Raw genomic sequence first — 18,897 nt, 5'->3', positions numbered from 1 at the left:
TCTGCCTATGGGTGACTCTAAACTGAGTGGCAAGCCAAATGGTTTCCTGTACACCATGAAACCATTTACTATGCTGGGTGGTAATCATACAACCAGATAATGGCACCTGGTGGTTTAGTGGGTAATTAAGGCACTCCAGTCAGATTGAGCCTTTACAGGTTTATATCCAAGGGATGGTTGGGGTTTATTTCTCATGTAATGCCACTCAGGGATGAGTGAGGCTGGTCCCCCTCATCTTAAATGTCTGGACCAGCTTTCCTAGCCTCGGGCTCCTATGCATCTCATGGGGCAACACAGGATTAGATGATGATGATGGTGTTATTATTGTTGTGCATACTTACAGTACCTACTGTACATCATCTAATCTTGTGTTGTCCCATGAGCAGTGTAGGAGCCTAGGGCTTGGCAAGTCAGTCCTGACATTTATATTATTGTTATAATACCGCACTACATATCATACACAATTTGCTATAACTAGGCTTAGGTAGCCTAGGCTACCTTACAGTAGGGCCCCTGCCATGAATTGGGCAAATTTTACGTCGATGGCGTCCATCATTGTTTCACGGTTGGTAAGCTGGTCGGGGGCACTCCCATGGCACAAGAGCATGGCAGGGTACTGTTTTGTTCTGTGTGTGTTTGTGTGTGTGTGTGTGTGTGTGTGTGTGTGTGTTTGAACAACGCAAACAATTCTGAACCACTTTTAACCTGAAACATGTAAAAAATTGGTAAATAGAATATTTTTTTTTTCCTAGTTTTTATTGATGCAGTAAATGCTGAAAAATTTTGGTAAACAATTTCATTTCTCCAGTGTCATTTTTTTGCACAGTGGATCAAAACTTCACATGTCCTTGTTAGGTTGACATTTCTCAAAAACCTAAGCCTAACAGAAGGCGAATCCATGCAATAGTTTGGGAGCTAGGGGGCTCTGAATTGGAATTATTGGTGTCACAACGAAATTACCCCACAACGAAATTACCGTTTTACCCCATAAGTTTACTCTGTAATTTTTACTTACAGTTGTATTAAAGCCATTCTTAGTCATTGCATTGTACAGTCATGGCCATAAATAATCACCTATGCTCCTGTACCCCGTGCCTCAGACTGGCTCGTTTATGCGCGGCAAGTCACACTGGAGTAAGAGGGGCTGAGAGGGAGGGGCCAGAGAGAGAAGGGAAGGTGGGTGGGGGGACAAACGATGGTGCTGGAGTGGAATGAGGGAGGGTAGGTAAGGGAGGGAGAATGAAATGTGAAGTTGTGGCTACATAATTTGTCTATTTTCTTTCATTCAGGGCATCATAGAAAGGAGTTACTATATTAAGTATTATCATCATTATTACAATGGAAGAGTTGAGAGGTAGAATGGGACTGGAGTGTATTGGTGTTGTGATGAGGAGAGGTAGATTGAGATGGTTTGGACATGTGGAGAGGATGGGGGATGATAATTGGGTGAGGAAGGTGAGAAGTGTAAATATTGGGGGTGGGGTTATGAGGGGTAGACCGAGAAAGACATGGGACGAGGTCATGAAGAGTGACCTCAGGGTTAAGGGACTGAACAGGGAGGCTGCAATGGATCGTGCAGCATGGAGAGCCACCATTAGGTGACCAAGGCCAACGCATGCAAGCATGTTGGAGCCTTTAAAAATGAAACGATGAAACGATTACCATTCTCACACACTTAAACACACAGTTATATATTTTCTTGCATATGGAGCCACAGCTACCCAGTTTCCCTTGCCTCTTTCCCTTTTTCCTATCCCGTCCCATCAGCAGGCCTAAATGTACTGGATATATAGGGCCTGGGTTCTGAAAACATGACTAGTGTATGGAGAAGCCCAAAGCAGGGTGAAACATTATTATTATTATTTTTTTTTTTTTTTTCTTTTTTAATAACAACAGAGGAAGGAAAAGCAAAGGAATGAAAAAAAAAAAAAAATCCATACACCAGATTACTGGCGTCCTCCATTCATAAAATATCTGTAACAGTTGGACTTGAACAGGTGTAGGTTGAAGTTTTAGGAGAAACAACTCTCGGGAAGCAAGTTCCAGAATGATGCAGTTTGGGGAATAAAAGAATTCTGATACACAGAAGTTCTGCAATATGGCTGAGTGACATTCCAGTCATGAGCACTACCAGATGCCCGTGTAGCATGAGGAAAGGCATGGTGAGGTGGCACAATGGACGCAACTTCGTCTGAACATTTGCCATAAAAATATTTGTAAAATAATGGAAGGGAGGAAAGATTCCTTCTTACTTATAGAGGAAGTAGTTTATTTATAATAGGGTTATTAATAATTCCAACAGCTTTGTTCTGAATTTTGTCTAGTTTTAATGCAGCCCCTCCACATCCATTGCACAAGGGTGAGCAATATCCATGCTGAGAGCACACATCCATCCATCCATTGCCAGACGCCATGTATCCCAAACGGGGTGGTCAAGGGCTTAGAGTTAATTGTTTTACAGGGAGGGGCACTAATCCTCCACCAACCCCACTTGACACGTAGGGATGCCAACAGCATCTGGTGTTCCCAGGCGGTCACCCATCCAAGTACTAACCAGACCCACATGACTCTTATAAATTATAGCTAACTGCTCGTTAGTGAAGAAGTTACGGACTCTGTACAACAATCCAAGTTTCTTTGAGGTGGTTTTAGCAAGTGATCTGACATGAGAGGTCCAGCTGAGGGCATTCTTAAGTGAGACACCAAGTTTTTCAATATTTTTGGAGATGGGAATATTAGTAGCATTGAAGGTAATACTGTATACGAATCTGGCAACATTTGTCTATTAGTAAATTGTATATATTTGGTTTTACTAGCATTAAATGAGACAAGGTTGTTTTGTCCCCATTCATTGATTGTAGATAAGTCTTGATTTATGGAGATGGCTGTACTGAGTTGAGAGATAGAGGTATTAGACTTTGTAAATGGGTGTTTGAGTGTGAATGAACTGTGATAAGTTGAGTCATCTGCATATAAATGGATGGGATTGTGGATGACAGATAAGAGATCATTAATGATCCCCGTGGCATGTCGGCATTAATTGAGTGTAAATTGAAATATACATCATCTACTCTTATTTTTCTGTTGCTAAGATATGAGGAAAGCAGAGGAACAAAAGATGTTAGTCCATAGCAAGGGAGTTTGGACAGCAGGGAACGGTGCCATACTTTTTCGAAAGCTTTAGAAATATCAAGGGCTACTGCATGAGTTTCTCCATGTAGGTTGATTGATTGATGGATGGTATGAGTCAGGAGATTGAGTACATCAGTGGTGGATCTTTCGTGACAAAAACCATATTGTCAATCACTAAGTTGTTGGATTCAAGATGTTTAACTGTGTGCTTATTAATTAAAATTTCAAATACTTTACCAAGAGAAGATGTGACAGCTATTGGTGCATATTCAGAGGGGTCAGAGGAACTTCCTTTCTTCGGAATTGGGTGGATATTGGCTTCTTTCCATGAATTAGGAAATGAAGAAGTATGTATGTATAGTCTGAATAATTTAGCTAGAACAGAGACAAGTTCTGGGGAACACTTTTTCAAAACAATTGGAGGAATTCCATCTGGGCCTGGAGCTTTGTTGGTTGGTAAATTGTCTAGGATGGATTTTATGTATCTTGTCCGTATTTTAAGTGGAACAGTTTTGGGAGAGTCAAGTTTTGGTACTAGGACATTCTGGCTGACTTCCTCAATGGTAGAATTTCTGGCAAATGTACTGGCAAAGGTGTGTGCTTTTCCATGCGGGTCATTTGTGATGTTGCCATCTGAAGATTTTAGTGGGGGACTGGATGATGACTTGTTAAAGTTATTATTGAAAGAATTGAGAGTTGACCAGAATATTGTATTGTCATTAGGGTTGTGAAGTAGTTTTGATGCTTGATTTTGAAGAAAGTTTGATTTAACGAAATTTATTACAGCTTTTGCATGGTTTCTAGCAATTTTGAATTGACAGAGTGATTCAGATGTTTTTTATAAGTAAGAGTTATATGCTAATAACTTTTGGGCTGTTGCTCTGGCACAGTTGCTATCAAACCATTTTGGAGAGTTCGATCTTTTGGTGAACTGTTGACTTGGTTTGAGTAAGTCCATACCAGCTAGTATAAAGTCATTAATGTGGAACTGGGTAGAATTGACATCACTAGAGAAGAAAGACTGCCATGGAATGTCAGCAAGATAATTTCTAAATCCATCCCAGTTTGCCCTATCAAAGTGCCATCATGTTACCCTGACAGGTTCAGAACAGGGAGGTTTGGGGGCTAACTAATGAAGCTTTGTTGAGATTGTAGTCTGAGGATCCAAGTGGTGACAGTACTTCTATCCTGTATTGATCTGGACTATTTGTCAGGAATAGATCCAAGATATGGGCATTAGGGTCAGGGTTATCTGGTATTCTGGTTGGCTGCTTTACCAACTGTGTGAGATTAAACGATTCTGCAAACAGCCAGCACTCTAGACCAGCATCGTTAGTCCTGGCAGAATGCAACAACCATTCGACCTTATGTACGTTAAAATCACCCAAACTGGTAATTTCAGTGCTTAGGGCAGGGTTAAGGTTACTCAACTGCGTGGATATGGAGTCAAATACAATGGGTTCTGAAGAAGCATTGGGGAGCGATAGACTATGCAGATAATATATACAGTATTTGGTAATGTTTAGATAATTTAGTTTATACATTGAGTAATCAAAATTAAAGTGAATCTCAATATGCAGTGTCAACTGCATATTGAGATTTGATATAACAACAGGTGCTGCCCTTGATATGGAAGTTTGTGAGGAGATGGTAACCAGGAAAACAAAATGGGGATATTTTGGTAGAGGAAGAGATTTGTGATTCTGTGAGGAATAGGGCCAGAGGGGATATGGACTGTAGGAACTGAATTTAGAATGGTGCTTAGACCTTGGATATTGGTGATGAATAAGGCCACACCTGCACTTCCTCACTGATGAGTATGACGATATTGCAACAGTCATTGCCAGCACAGTTGCTTGATGGCAACCGGGAGGACCCTATGCTGCCAGTCCTGCCCTGCTGGTGGTGGCAGTCCGAGATACCACCTCGTTTGCTGATAGTAATGCAGCGGCCATTGCTAAAGGGAGTGAGAACAGAAGGTGTGATGTCTTCCGTGCATGTAGTGTGGTGTAGACAGTTGAAGGTAGAGAGATTAAGGGAGTATGCTGTACTAGTCTCTGTGTAAATGAAAGCACTGAAAATGTTCAGCAAAGGGAGATGGTCAGGATCAAGTCCTGAAGGCTGGTGAAATGGGAGCTCCAGCTCTCCCTGTCACCAGCTTGCCATCCACTTCAGGAGTACTGCTGTGTTCAACTGGTGTGTTGATTTAGCCACTCTGTCCTCTGCCATTTGGCTGCCTTCCTCTCAGCTCACAATCCCCTCCCTCATATATCTCTCTAGTCCAACTCTTCATCTCATCCTTGGTCTTCCTCTTCTCCTCTCCCCTCCACCTCACTCACATACGCTTTTCTTGTAAGTCTCTCATTCTTCATCCTCTTCACATTGCCAGACCATCTATAAGTGCATCTCTTTACATTAATCACATCCACATCAGCACCACAGTGCTCTTTTACTTTCCCATTCGTCTTTCTATCTCTCCCTGTAACTTCACATGCTCCTCACAAAAACTTCATTATTAGTGCTCTCACTTGTAACCTGTTTCCTTTCAGCAGGGTCCAAGCTTCCATGTGTTAGAGTAGGGATCACAATACTGTAATGCAGTGACTTTTGTGTGTGTGTGTGTGTGTGTGTGTGTGTGTGTGTGTGTGTGTCATTTATAAAGGCTCAAACATCAGCCTTGGTCATGTAATGACAGCTCTCCATGCTGCTTGATCTCTGGCAGCCTCCCTGTTCAGTCCCTTATCTGTAAGGTCACACTTTGTGACCCCATCCCGGGTCTTCTTTGGTTTGCCTCTCACCACCCTGCCCCCAACATTCACACTTCTCACTTTCTGCGCCCAGTTGTCATCCTCCATCCTCTCCACATGCCCAAACATCTTAATCTACCTCTCCTCATCACAACACCAGTAGACTCCAGTCCCATCCTTCCTCTCAACTCTTCTATTGTAAGCCTAGCATGCAAGGCCTCACATTGAAGAATGCACTGCACATCCACCTAATCATTGTTATTTCTGTAAATTTTAGCCTACAAATATCCTCTTCCTCCACTGTCCAGTTCTCAGCAATACACTTCTAACACACACTGCATACAAATATCCCATTGCATGAAGGGAGAGCCCTCTCAGTGTTAGGAGAGGCAGCAGCTCCCTGAACTTCTTCCAACCACTCCTCGCTCTACACAGAGCTAGTAGCTTCAGCCCCACCTCCAGCACATAAGCACGTAACATGTATCTCAAGTAACAAAAATCCTCCACACGCTCAAGAGAGCCACCAGCAAGATCAGCTCTTTCATACTCTTCCCTACATTCTTCACACATGAAATCAGCATTATCTTTCAGTCTGCTTCTAATTCCACTACAGCTCTTATGCACCCAGTAATCACAAACACTTCACAAGATAGAATACTTCCCACACCTTTGTAACAAACCACACATGACAGTACCACCACCAGCACTAGATCCCATAACTTTTGTTTTATCTGCATTTACTTTCAAGCACTTGTGCCCCGTACCATCTCTCCACTTCCTATAGTAGCCGCAGCGAGAAATGAACGCTGTGGTGGGGCAGACGGGATGACCTGGGATTCCCCCATTGTTGCTATATCCACATGTCACCGACCATAGAGGTAGGATGTCACCGACCATAGGCCACCGCTGCAGCCCCGCTCCATGATCCTTACCCTGTGTCTCTGGCTTTCTCTTTCTCTCTCGGTTTCTATATAAACTGGTGTATTTCCGAAACTAATTATGAAATTATTATGACTTTTGTTCCACACCACCACTGAGGTAAAAATCAAGGAAAGTATTCTGTATAAAGGTTTCCCCCCCCTCCTAAATGTGGCATATGAGCGGGGGAGTGCGGCCTTGCCGATACCTCCGCCTGACCTATAATTATACACTCGCCAGAACTGACCTGCCCTCAGACAAGGGGGGGGGGGAAACCTTTATACAGAAAACTCTCCTTGATTTTTACCTCAGTGGTGGTGTGGAACAAAAGTCATAATAATTTCATAATTAGTTTCGGAAATACACCAGTTTATATAGAAACCGAGAGAGAAAGAGAAAGCCAGAGACACAGGGTAAGGATCATGGAGCGGGGCTGCAGCGGTGGCCGATGGTCGGTGACATCCTACCTCTATGGTCGGTGACATGTGGATATGGCAACAATGGGGGAATCCCAGGTCATCCCGCCTGCCCCACCACAGCGTTCATTTCTCGCTGCGGCTACTATAGGTCTTTCCTTCTCCCTTTCATTCTCTGCAATCAGTACCAAGTTATATCATCGGCATACAACATATCCCAAGGGAGTCTGTTTCTAAAGTCATGTGAGAGTGCTTCAAGCACTACGATAAACAATAAGAGGCTCAAGATTGACCTTCTGATGCACACCAACATTTACAAGAAACTCATCACTCAAATCTCCATTCACTCTCACCTGAGTGCAAGCATCCATGTGCATCACATAAGCCATAACCACTCTAGCCAGCCACTCAGTCCCAGGCTTTCTTATTGCCCACTTCACCACTGGGACTCGGTCAGAAGCCTTCTCCAAATCGACAAAAACATAGAACAGATCCCATTTCTTTCCTATATATTTTTCCTGAAGCTGTCTAACAATAAATATGGCATCAATGGTCCCTTGGCCTGGCATAAACCTAAAATGCATCTCATCTACATTCACTCTCATTGATCACACCTTCTAGAACTCTCCCCATTACTTTCATTATCTGGCCCAAAAGTTTCATGCCTCAGTTGTTTCCTCCTTGTAGGGTGTCGTTGTTCCCCATGTACACATTTACAGTGCAGGGTGTTGCTCTTCCCCATGTACACATTTACAGGGCAGGGTGTCGCTTTTCCCCATGTACACATTTACAGTCACACACTTCAGCCAGGCTCTAGGACACCACAGTCATATAGAATTGTATATATTAAAACAGTAACTAACCCCACTTGTATATCTCCTGAGGTCTTCATCATTTTCAGCAGTCAACCCAGACACACCTGCCTCCTTCCCCAGCTGCCTTTTGCCCAGCTCACAGTAGCAGCGTCCTTCAGAGGACAAGAGCCCAACACTGGTTCCGCCAACACCAAACCTTCCCTTTTTCAGTCAAAGTCCTCATTGAGCAACCAGTTATAATGGTGTCTCCAGGCATCTTTAACCCCTAAAGCGCAGGGTTGTTTTGGCTCAACTTGCCTGTCCCGCGGTGTTAATCGCGCTCCGACAGACTCTCTAAAAATATTTTGCCAAAAATCAGTTATTAGTCCTAGATTATTAAAATTACATATGCATATGGCACATACCTTCAGCTTTCTCCTGGGATGTTTGTTGAGCCTTTGTCGAGTACCGTAGGACTTGTGGAGACCTCTGAAGTTGGGTAACAAAGTCTCCACTTTACACTTCCCAACAACCCGTAATGTGATTACCACAGCCTGATATTATCACTAGAAACACTATTCTATGATTTTCAAGTAGTTTGGAATCCATACTCCAAAAAAAAACACTGTGAAAGCAATGAAAATTACGAGTGTGTATGACCTTCCCGGTTGTGCTAGTTCGCCGCTGGTATTCTGTCATTTATTATTCATAAAAAACTCACACTTTATATTCCTGTTACTATATAACACTTATATGTATCTTCAGTCTTTATCCATAAGTTTCCTTCAGTAATAGTAGTTTGTTTTCATTTTTGTTCAGTAAACTAGCGTAGAGAGCAAAGCTTTGACTGTCATTACTCCAAGTATTTGTACTCATATTCTTATATTAGTAATTATTTACATTTCTATTTTATTTACACTACGTTATACACTGTCATTTCCAGTAAATAAGGGCTCCTTTCCCTTGGAGCCAGGATGAACTTGGGACACTGAAGCACTCGTAGTTTATCACTATTTCCTCCACTGGCTCATCACACGATTCACCAGAAAGATTGTAGTCATTGTCCATCATTATCATGGATAAATTAACCAGTTCACGCTCCACAGTAGAGTCATTTAGTCCTTTACCCCTTCCCACACGAGGTTTAGTAGGGGTAGTCACAGGGCCCTCTAGAAGCGGCGGAAATGGAGGGGCGTGAGCTCTACGTGCTTTCATCACAAGAAACAACACTGAACTAAATGACAAGAGGATATGGGGCTGCCAAGGGTTGACAACGTCAGCGAGGTGACAGCTGCTAATTTATATGCTGTGAAATGATTGGCAGGAAATTAGATAGTTCCAGGTGAATGTAAATATCACTTAGGCATCTCCCTTCCCTTCTTATAAGAACAGGGCATAGGGCTTATTTCAATGGATGAAATCAGTGGAAAAATCCGAGGAAGATTTGCTTAACGCAGCGCGGCTGGGCTGGCGAGAGGAGAGGGTAATGGAGTTGAGGTAGGGAGGGGAGAGAGGGTAATGGAGGGGAGGTAGGGAGGGGAGTCAAGAACGGGGGAAAATGACTAAATTGTCATCAATTGATGGGAGTACAGATGAGATTAGGAGTGCTGACTATTGTTGGACATTAGCAGTATATGCTAAAAAATGATTGATAGGAAATCTCGACAATACATAAAAAAGTAGGTAGTTCCAGGTGAATGTAAATATCACTTAGGCTTCTCCCTTCCTTTCTTATATATATTTTTATTACGAGAATAGATTATACGGCATATTTCAAGGGGAAATTACCGTGGGAAATTAGCGAACGAGTGCACGTGAGGTGTTGTCAGATGATGATTAGCCAATTCCAGGTGTATAGCACTATCACTTACCTTATTTCTTTTTTGTATATATTATTTTGTATAAGAATAGGGCATAGGGCTTATTTCAATGGATGAAATCAGTGGAAAATTCCGGGGTAGATTTGCTTAGCGCAGCGCGGCCGAGCAAACAAGAGGAGAGGGTAATGGAGGGGAGGTAGGGAAGGGAGTCAAGAACGGAGATATATAGCTAAATTGTAAACAATGGATGGGAGTACAGATGACATTAGCAGTGCTGACTGTTGCTGGACACTGGCAGTATTGATAGATGATACAAGCCACCACTTGAAAGCCAGGGAGAATTCAAAATAACACAGAATCGCAAAAGTGACGCCCCGCGGTATGATCCATTGCTCTTGAGCATCACGAAAGTGACGCCCCTCGGTTAAGGGGTTAATATCCTCACTGTTCACCACTACCTTTTCTTCATCATTCTTTACATGCTGCTCACCTATGATATTCGTGTTTTCACTCTTCATCTGGTTTGCCATCTTAAGTATTCTTCCCTTCAGTGCTGTTTAGGTTATCCAGTAAAGGACCTGAGACAGATTTTGCCCTGCACTTGACAGTCAAGTATTCCTCTTTGTTATCATCCATTTTCCATTCCTGGAAATACACTTCCCTATTCCTTATCACTGCTTCCAAATCTACCCTACTGTATCCTTTCAAGCAGTTCTCTATTTAAAATTCCATCTTTATTTATCAACAGCATGCCCATTGAAATGGCCATACAATCATTCAGACATAATACAAAACACCATAAATCCTGGTTCTATCTCAGTGGTTTATTTTTTTATGATTATTTTTTTAGATGAACTTTTCCACTCACTCGATGTAGTGCTGCTGTTGGGTGTCTGCCCTTTCCTCTCCTCCATCTTTCTTTCCTTCCATCCTCTTCTTTCTTCCTTTCCTTCATTCTTTCCTTGTCCTTCTGCCTTCGGGTAACTTTACACTCCCTCTTCTGTCTTGCTTTCCTTCATTCTTTCCTCTTCCTTCTGCCTGTGGATGACTGTACACTGAGTGACAAGCCAAATGGTTTCCTGTACACCAGGAAACCATTTGCTACGCTGGGTGGTAACCATATAACCAAATTGTGGCGCCTGGTGGTTTAGTGGGTAATTATTGCACTCCAATCGGATTGAGCCGGTGAAGGTTTATATCCAAGGGGTGGTTGGGGTTGATTGCTCATGTAATGCCACTCAGGGATGAGTGAGGCTGGTTACTCTCATCTTAATTGTCGGGACCAACTGCCTAGCCCAGGGCTCCTACGCTTCTCATGGGGCAATGTAGGATTGGATGATGGATGGATGGATGGATATATATATAAACCTGGCAAATAAGTCATTCATTTAGCTATCAAATTAAAAAGGATGTGTCAAACCTTGTCATGTGCTGTCATCTATAGCTAATTTGTCTACCCTGCATGATCTATCATTTCCTGAACCTCATCCACCCTCATCCTTCATTTTCTTGCACTCATTCACCATATCCATCTGTCTTCTTGGCCTACCACATCACCTACTTGCAGGTTCACTCACACATATCCTTTCATCACCTTGTTTTGTGCTGGAGATGGATGTCTTCACTTAGTGGCACTGATAGAAATAGCAACATCCCTCAGTTCCCCCCCCCCTCTCCAGGTAAAGGAGGTTGGAGGTCTACTGTCCACCAAGTGTATGTCCAAATGAACCAGCGGCCTCAGCAGCACCACCACTCTATTCACATACATCCATTCTAGGTAGCTTTACCACCTAAGCACACACTCTTCTGCTCTGTTATCACCGCATTACCTTACACCATATCATTTGTGAATCTCATTGTTATCTTGTTCATTCTTCAAACTCCTTACACATTCTTCAACAGTCCAGTTTCCACTGCTCTTGCTCTTGAATTTTCATACTTATGCCATACTAAGGTCTCCACAAATACACTGATGTGTGCATTAACACAGTCAAGCAGTTTTTCATGCACCTCAGACCCCTGTTTTGTATCAAGGCCTACATAGCACCAGTCACTTTTCTTTCCTTTGCCAGTCTACTCTCCACTATCTATGAATGTTTACCTCCCCCCCTCCACACACACACACACACACACACACACACACACACACACACACACACACACACACACACACACACACACACACACACACACAACCCTTTTTTTTATTATTATTATTATTATTATTATTATTATTTTTTGTGCAGAAGCACTTTAAGCACATCCAGCAATTCTTTTCTCTCCATTTTGTAGGAAAGATAATATGGGTACAACACCAATTTCCTGGCATCTGATGGACCGACACCTCTTTTAATCAGGACAAGACTACGACAGGGCACTTGATATTCCGGTACCCACCAGACTAGCTTACTGGGTGGCCACTGATAGTCTGAGTGTGTGCATGATCACCTGGATTGCTTACACTGCATGTCTTGGTGGTGATCCCCGTATTTTGTCTGATTCTTATCTTTTTCTGCTTATATTTATCCCTAGCTCAGGTTTCTAAGAAAGATTCAAGTGTCAGTGGTGGTGTCAAGTGTAAACATCAGAGTATTCCAGTATAGTTAAACCTACTTGATCATCGTTAATTGATCACCAAACTCCTGCATCAACAGAACCCCTTAATAACCGAAGAAAGCTATCTATCTATCTATCTATCTATTGCCAGACGCCTCAATCCCATTCGGGGTGGCCACAAACAAATTGCCTCCACGTTGTCCTGTCCCCCGTCATTTCACTGCCCTGCTCCCAGATCACGCCCCCCTCTCTCATATACCTCTCCACCCCATCCCTCTGTCTCATCCTTGGCCTCCCCCTCCCTCTTCCCCCCTCCACCTCACTCACATACACTCTTCGTCAGTCTTTCACCCTCCATCCTCTCCACATGGCCAAACCACCTCAGTGTATTCCTCCTAACGCTTCCTATCACATCCACATCCACACCATAACGCTCCTTTATATCTTCATTTGTCAGCCTGTCTCTCCATGTGACTCCACAGGCTCCTCTTAAATAAATGTAAATTGGTTCAAGGCTGACAAGTTTTGCCAGCTGTCAGAATCTACCTATCTACAGTATATACCTAGGCTGCTTCCCCCAAGGAAAGGGAGGTAGCTGAGACAGGACAACACACTCCCAATTTACTCATCCACTCAGACACATTCATTTGCATCTTAGCCCCAAAGGAGAAAAGGGTCAGATCCTCACCACACCACACCTTAACAATGACTGGAGGGACTGGATCACCAGTGTTTACACCGATTCTGCTGCTCTCCATTGTGAAATATGTGCTCACATATTTCTCCTGCCTCTGTGAGTCGGCAGTATGTTTTGTGAATATGAAAATCTCAGAGTTAACCGTTCCTATCTGTCAGTTTTTGTTCTTGTGACAGCGACACTTGTCATTAGATTTCTCTTTCTTTTTGTCAGGTTTACCCTTGAATGCTGTATCACCACATCAGTTTATTCTTAATTACTACCACAGTCAAATCAAGAGATGGTATTGAGTGAGGCATTTTATAGGTGAATGCAGAGTGCATAAAGCATTATTATATTTCAGGCAGGTTAGTGTGTGGAAGTCAGTCACCACATGGCATGCCATTACCATGGTAACTGATACGTGGCTACCCAGTGACCTACCACACTGGCCGCCTGTATTTTCATATTTTCACTCATCTGTCTAGTCACAATGGTGCATTAACAGTTATTTGGGGCTATTTCTGGCAGATCTGTTGTACAGGGAAAGGCTGAAAAAGCTAGGTTTGCCTACCTCAGAAGAAAGGAGAGAGAGGGGTGACATGATTACAGTGTTCAGGGCCATGATGGGAGCAGAAAAATTTGTCAGAGAAGATCTGTTTGTATGGGATGGGAGAGTAACAAGAGAATACGGAATGAAACTGAAAAAGCCAAGTTGCGTGAAGGATATCAAGAAATTTAGTTTTCCATATAGATGCATAGACTTGTGGAATAGCCTGGACAGAGAGATCGTCCAGTCTAAAAACTTAACGAGTTCAAAGCAAAGTTTGACACTGAGAAACAGAGACGGGATGCCATGAGCATAGCTCATTTCCTATATGTCACAGCTAGGTAAATACATCTAGGTAAATACATATGGTGTTGGTTCATCAGCTTTTTATGATGCAAAGAAACAAAGAGACAAAAAATGCAATTCTCTGCTGACTCTCTGGAAGGAGCAAATGAACATTGGAAAAACTACAAAAGGTGGTAAGAGTGCTGAGCATAATTGAGTGATGATGGAATGGTTTCGTTAGTGTCAGTTAAAGTGGATTTGTCATGTAGCTTGATTGTGAACCAGGCTCAGTTTGTCTAAAAAGAACTTAAATTACAACATGACTGCTCACAATGAAGGATATTGGGTCAGAGGTGCATTGTTGAATTGTTATATGTGACCTCCATTGGTCCCTGTTCAGTTACTGTATATGACGTGACCTCAGTTAGCGGGCAGAACGATTCATCTGGCACGGCTCTGGAACCAAGGGTGCTGGAAAATTGGTGTTGTACTTGTATAAGAAAGGCATCATTGTTCCAAAACAGCTAAGTTTGCTGGTAGGAAATGTACCAGTATCTTCACCCCAACATCTTTCTCATAGTTCATTTCATAATACTTTGAAAGTCAGTGTTTTCTATTTATTTCAAACCCCATCAGTCTGATGACATTTTTAAATTTTATTCTTGATACAGTACCATCAAACAATTTAATCAACAATTTTATTAATTTATAATAATGAATGGATCAGGTAAATCTGTATATCAGGAGCTGCATACAGTGGGGCACCAATTTTCGCGCCTAATTGGGTCCAAAAATAATGCGCGAAAGTGGAATTAGCGAAAGTTGGGGCATTGTCTTTATGGCAAAAAGGCTAATTGGTTCCCGGTTATCCTAAAGTAACATCAGATTTTCATTTTCACTTGCAATACAGTACATCAAATCACTATTGTACATTGCATTGTGAGATACAAACAATAAAAACTGTACAGTACACATTATATGAGGAGAAACATACCACAGAGACCAGGTTGAGGTGTTTAATGGATGTTGGGGGTAAGTATCCGAGGCGCATGGCGGGCTTATTTAGCCACGCCAGACGTACGCTCGTACACAATGGCGGGAATGGGTGGACAGAGTGTTGACATGACGTCATTCAAGATGGCGGTGGGTTGCGGGCGGGCGGTGCAGGAAATTCAAAGTTCAAAATATTGTCCCAAACCCAAAATTTGTGCGCAAAAATCGATTTTTTTCAAGCGAAAGTGGAAGTTAGGGAATATTTGGCGCATGCCGCGAAAGTGGATTCCGCGAATCCTGCTGTAGCGAAAGTTGGTGCACTACTGTACTCAGAAGTGGTAAATTGTTATAACATGCTGGCTTTCATAACAGACCTGTGCTGTCTTAAATTATGACATGCCTGTGAAATCATAAGTAACCAGTACTCGGAAAATTATGATATAGGCCAGTCATGATTAAGTGTGCTAAAGACCTAATAAAGGGTCAGCTGAAATGTACTACACAGTATTCGTCCAATCAAAGTCTCAGCCAGGTAATGCAAGAGCCAATAGAAGTTAGCCTATACCTACCAGCAGTCATCTCCAGCTGGGTACCAGAGCCACTGGTAAAGGTTTATTGGTGGTGGTGAAAGTCAAGGTTGAAAGGAAATGGAGGAGGACGAGAAGGGAACGACAAGAGGAAGTACAGTAGTCCATACAAGGAGGGTAGAAAGGTTGTAGGAGGATGGAAGAAAGCAGAGTATAAGAGAGAAGTGGAGGAGCGACTGGGTGAATATAATTTGGAGCAGTTGAGGGATGTGGAAGGTGTGTGCAAGATATTCGCAGAAGAGATTTGTGCACCATGTTTGGTGGTGTTTGGGGTGAAGAGAAGATGAAGGGGAGTGTAAGGAACAGCATGTTGGAATGAAGAGCTGAGACAGGCTGTGCCACAAAAGAAGAAAGCATATAGTGAGTGGATGAGAAACAGGGGCGTGGAGGAAATTGAGAGAGAAATGAGAGAGTTATATGTAGAGAGGAAGAGAGAGGGGAAAAGATTAATAGGAGAGAGTAAGAAGAGAGTGGATGCGGAATTTGGAAGAAATTTGAGTGTAAAGTGGAGGGATTGTAAGAAAATGTTCTGGAAAGAAGTAAAGAAAGTTACGGTGATAAAGAAGTAAGTCTGGGAGTGAAAGATAAAAATGGTACATTGCTAGTGAAGGGAGAAAAAGTGAGCAGATGGAGAGAACACTTCAGGGAATTGTTGAACATAGAGAATGAAAGTAATCCAAGTATAAGTGGCTGTGGAATGGCTGGGAGGAGGGATGTGAGAAGAGAGGAAGGAATCAGTAGGGTGGAAGTAGTGGAAGCAGTGAAGAAAGTCAAAATGGGAAAAGCCCCAGGAATCGATGGAGTGCGTGGTGAAATGCTGAAGTATGAGGGGAGAGATAGTAGTAGAATGGATATGGAAGATGTGCAGATTGGCCTTGGAGGAAAGTAGTTTCTCGGAGGTAGTAGTAGTAATAGTAGTTGTTCCCTAGGCAGTCTGGCCGAACGGCCCCGAGTCCCTTAGGAAGGCAGTGGCCGAGATTGGGCTTTCCCACAGAGCTCTCAAAGAGTGTATGTTGTGTTGTTGGCGTAGGTGCTTGTGTGCAATGCAGTCTTCCATAATGTGCTTAATAGTATGGGGTGCTGTGTTGCATCCTGGACAGGCATCAGTGACGGAGTCATCCAGCCTCTTCTGGTAGCTTAAGAGGGTTAGATGGTGCCCACATCTCAGCCTGGCCAGGTGGACCCTGTCCTCACGAGGAAGATAGGATTCAGAAGGGTGGATGTCAGGAGGCCATGCTTGTAGCTGTGTGTTACCTTTAAGTGACTCAATGGAGCGGCGAGTGATCTGAGTGTGGATATGCTTCTGGAAGCTGGTCTGAGAGGGGAGAGATGACAGTATTTGTGTATGGTATCGTGTGCTGGGTGTTGTTTTGATGTTCCTTGGTGTGGGTGGATGTGCTGCCATGTAATATAGTGGATGTTGTGAGTTTGTGGAGGCTGCAGCAAGAAACTGGGTGCCTCTCATGTCTAGGTGATCCTTGACTTTGAGGACTTTGGTTTCTTGATGTAGGTGGTCTGTGGGTGTAGTAGCTGTGCAGCCTGTGATTATTTTTAGGGCCTTGTTCTGTATGGTCTGTAGAGTGTTGTAGTGTGTTTTGGTGAGGTTAGAAGCCCAGGCAGGGCTTGCATAATTCATCACTGAACGTATGTATTGTTTGTATACTGTGATGGTGGTTTCTTTGTTGTGTCCGAATGTTGTATGGACAAGTGACCTCAAAGCATTGAGTCTTGGTGTTATTTTATTTTTAATGTTTGTGATGTGTTGTTTAAATAACATTGATGTATTGTATGTTACACCAAGGATTTTGTGTGTGTGTGTGTGTGTGTGGTAGGGGAGTGTTGTTTATGGTGAGGTGTGGGAAGTGACTGTGTTTTGCTGTCCAGTTTGTGAGAAGAGTCACTGTAGATTTGGCTGGGGCAATTTTGAGCCTGTTTGTGGTGAACCATTCGTGTAGTGTGTTGAGATAAGGTTGAATGATGTGTGCAGCTGTATTTGCGTTTTGGTGCGTATATGTAAGTGTTATATCATCTGCATAGGAAGCTGTGCGTATCTGCGGTGTGTGGGGTGTGGGTATGTCGTGCATGTATAGGTTAAAGAGTGTAGGGGACAAAACAGATCCTTGGGGGACGCCGTTTGTGAAGTTTCTGATGTTAGAAGACTGACCGGCAAATGTTACATGTGCACATCTGCCTGCTTAGTAGTTTGCCAGCCATCTTTTTGTGTTATTGTGCATGTTTGTGTTGAGTATTTTGTTTGTGAGGTTGTGGCGGGGGATGGCATCAAAAGCTTTGCTAATGTCTAGTGTAACTAGGAGTGTTCTGTGTGGTGGCCTAGCTGAATTCATGCCATCGAAAACTCTCTGCGTAAGGTCTGTAAGAAGGGTGTTTGTGGAGTGTAGTGGCCTAAAGCCATGTTGTGACTGGGCTAGGGGAATGTGAGGTGTGACTAGTTGTAGTACCAGTCGTTCAGTGACTTTAGAGGGGGTGCAGAGGAGTGTGATGGGGCAATGTGAGGAGGGTAACGTGGGGTCTTTGTTGGGTTTAGGGATAGTGATGATATTGCCATGCTTCCAGATGTTGGGTATTATGTTGTGTGAGTAGCTGTAGTTTGATATGTTGGTGAGTGCTTGTATGCCTTGTGGTCCTAGGTGTTTAAGGTGAATGTTGCTTATGTTGTCTGGTCCACAGGCAGATGAGTGCTTGAGGTTGTTAATGATGTGCTTCGTCTGGTTGTAAGTGAAAGGTGCATAGTCTGGGTCTGTGGGGAACTGTCTCTTACGTCGGATGATATGTCGGTCTTCGGGATGGGGGTTTAGATGGCTGACTTGTGAAAAGTGATTGATGAGAGTGTTTGCTTGTTGTTTGTGTGAGGGTATGGTGTCTATTGTTGTGATGGCAGCGTTTGATTGTGTGGTGTTGCTGTTGGAAAGTGTGATGCCGTTTAGTGTTTTGTTGAGTTTGCTGATGTTTGTTTTGTGGTCAAGTGTTTGGAGGTAATTTTTCCAGTTTAGTGTTTGCTGTTCTGATATTTTATTGTTTATCTCAGTGTTGAGTTCTTGTAATTGTTGTATGGTGTCTTGTGTATGGGGTGTTGGGGAGTGTCGCAGTGTGTCCCGTTGTCTGATGAGGCCTTGAATTTCTGGTGTGAAGTTGGGGTTGTGTCTCTTTCTGTTGCCTCTAGGGATGTGTCTTTTGTCTGCATTTTGTATGATTGTATTGAAAGTGTGCACAGCAGTGTTGATGTTTGTGATGGGTGTACTGTTTAGTGATTCGAAATGTTGTTCTGTTTCAGTTACAAAGGCCTCCCAGTTGGCTGTCTTATAATTAGTGTGTGTGTGTTTGTGACCAGCTGGGGTGATTCTGGTTTTGGTAGTGATGATGATTGGGAGGTGATCAGAACCTAGAGTTTTGACCACTCTCCAT

General features: G+C 43.0%; 1 protein-coding gene across 1 annotated transcript in view; it reads left to right on the top strand.

Annotated features, from left to right (window-relative positions):
* abo (de-etiolated protein 1 abo) overlaps window positions 1-18,897 on the top strand; it is a 186,722-nt gene that overhangs the window by 130,779 nt on the left and 37,046 nt on the right. The gene's annotated exons all lie outside the window — the stretch shown is intronic.

This window comes from Coenobita brevimanus, chromosome 109, assembly GCF_032717465.1.
Source record: "Coenobita brevimanus isolate Jiangsu-jjx chromosome 109, ASM3271746v2, whole genome shotgun sequence".
Lineage (NCBI taxonomy): Eukaryota > Metazoa > Arthropoda > Malacostraca > Decapoda > Coenobitidae > Coenobita > Coenobita brevimanus.
The sequence above is the reverse complement of the archived record's forward strand: the minus strand, read 5'-3'. Positions and strand labels throughout refer to the sequence as shown.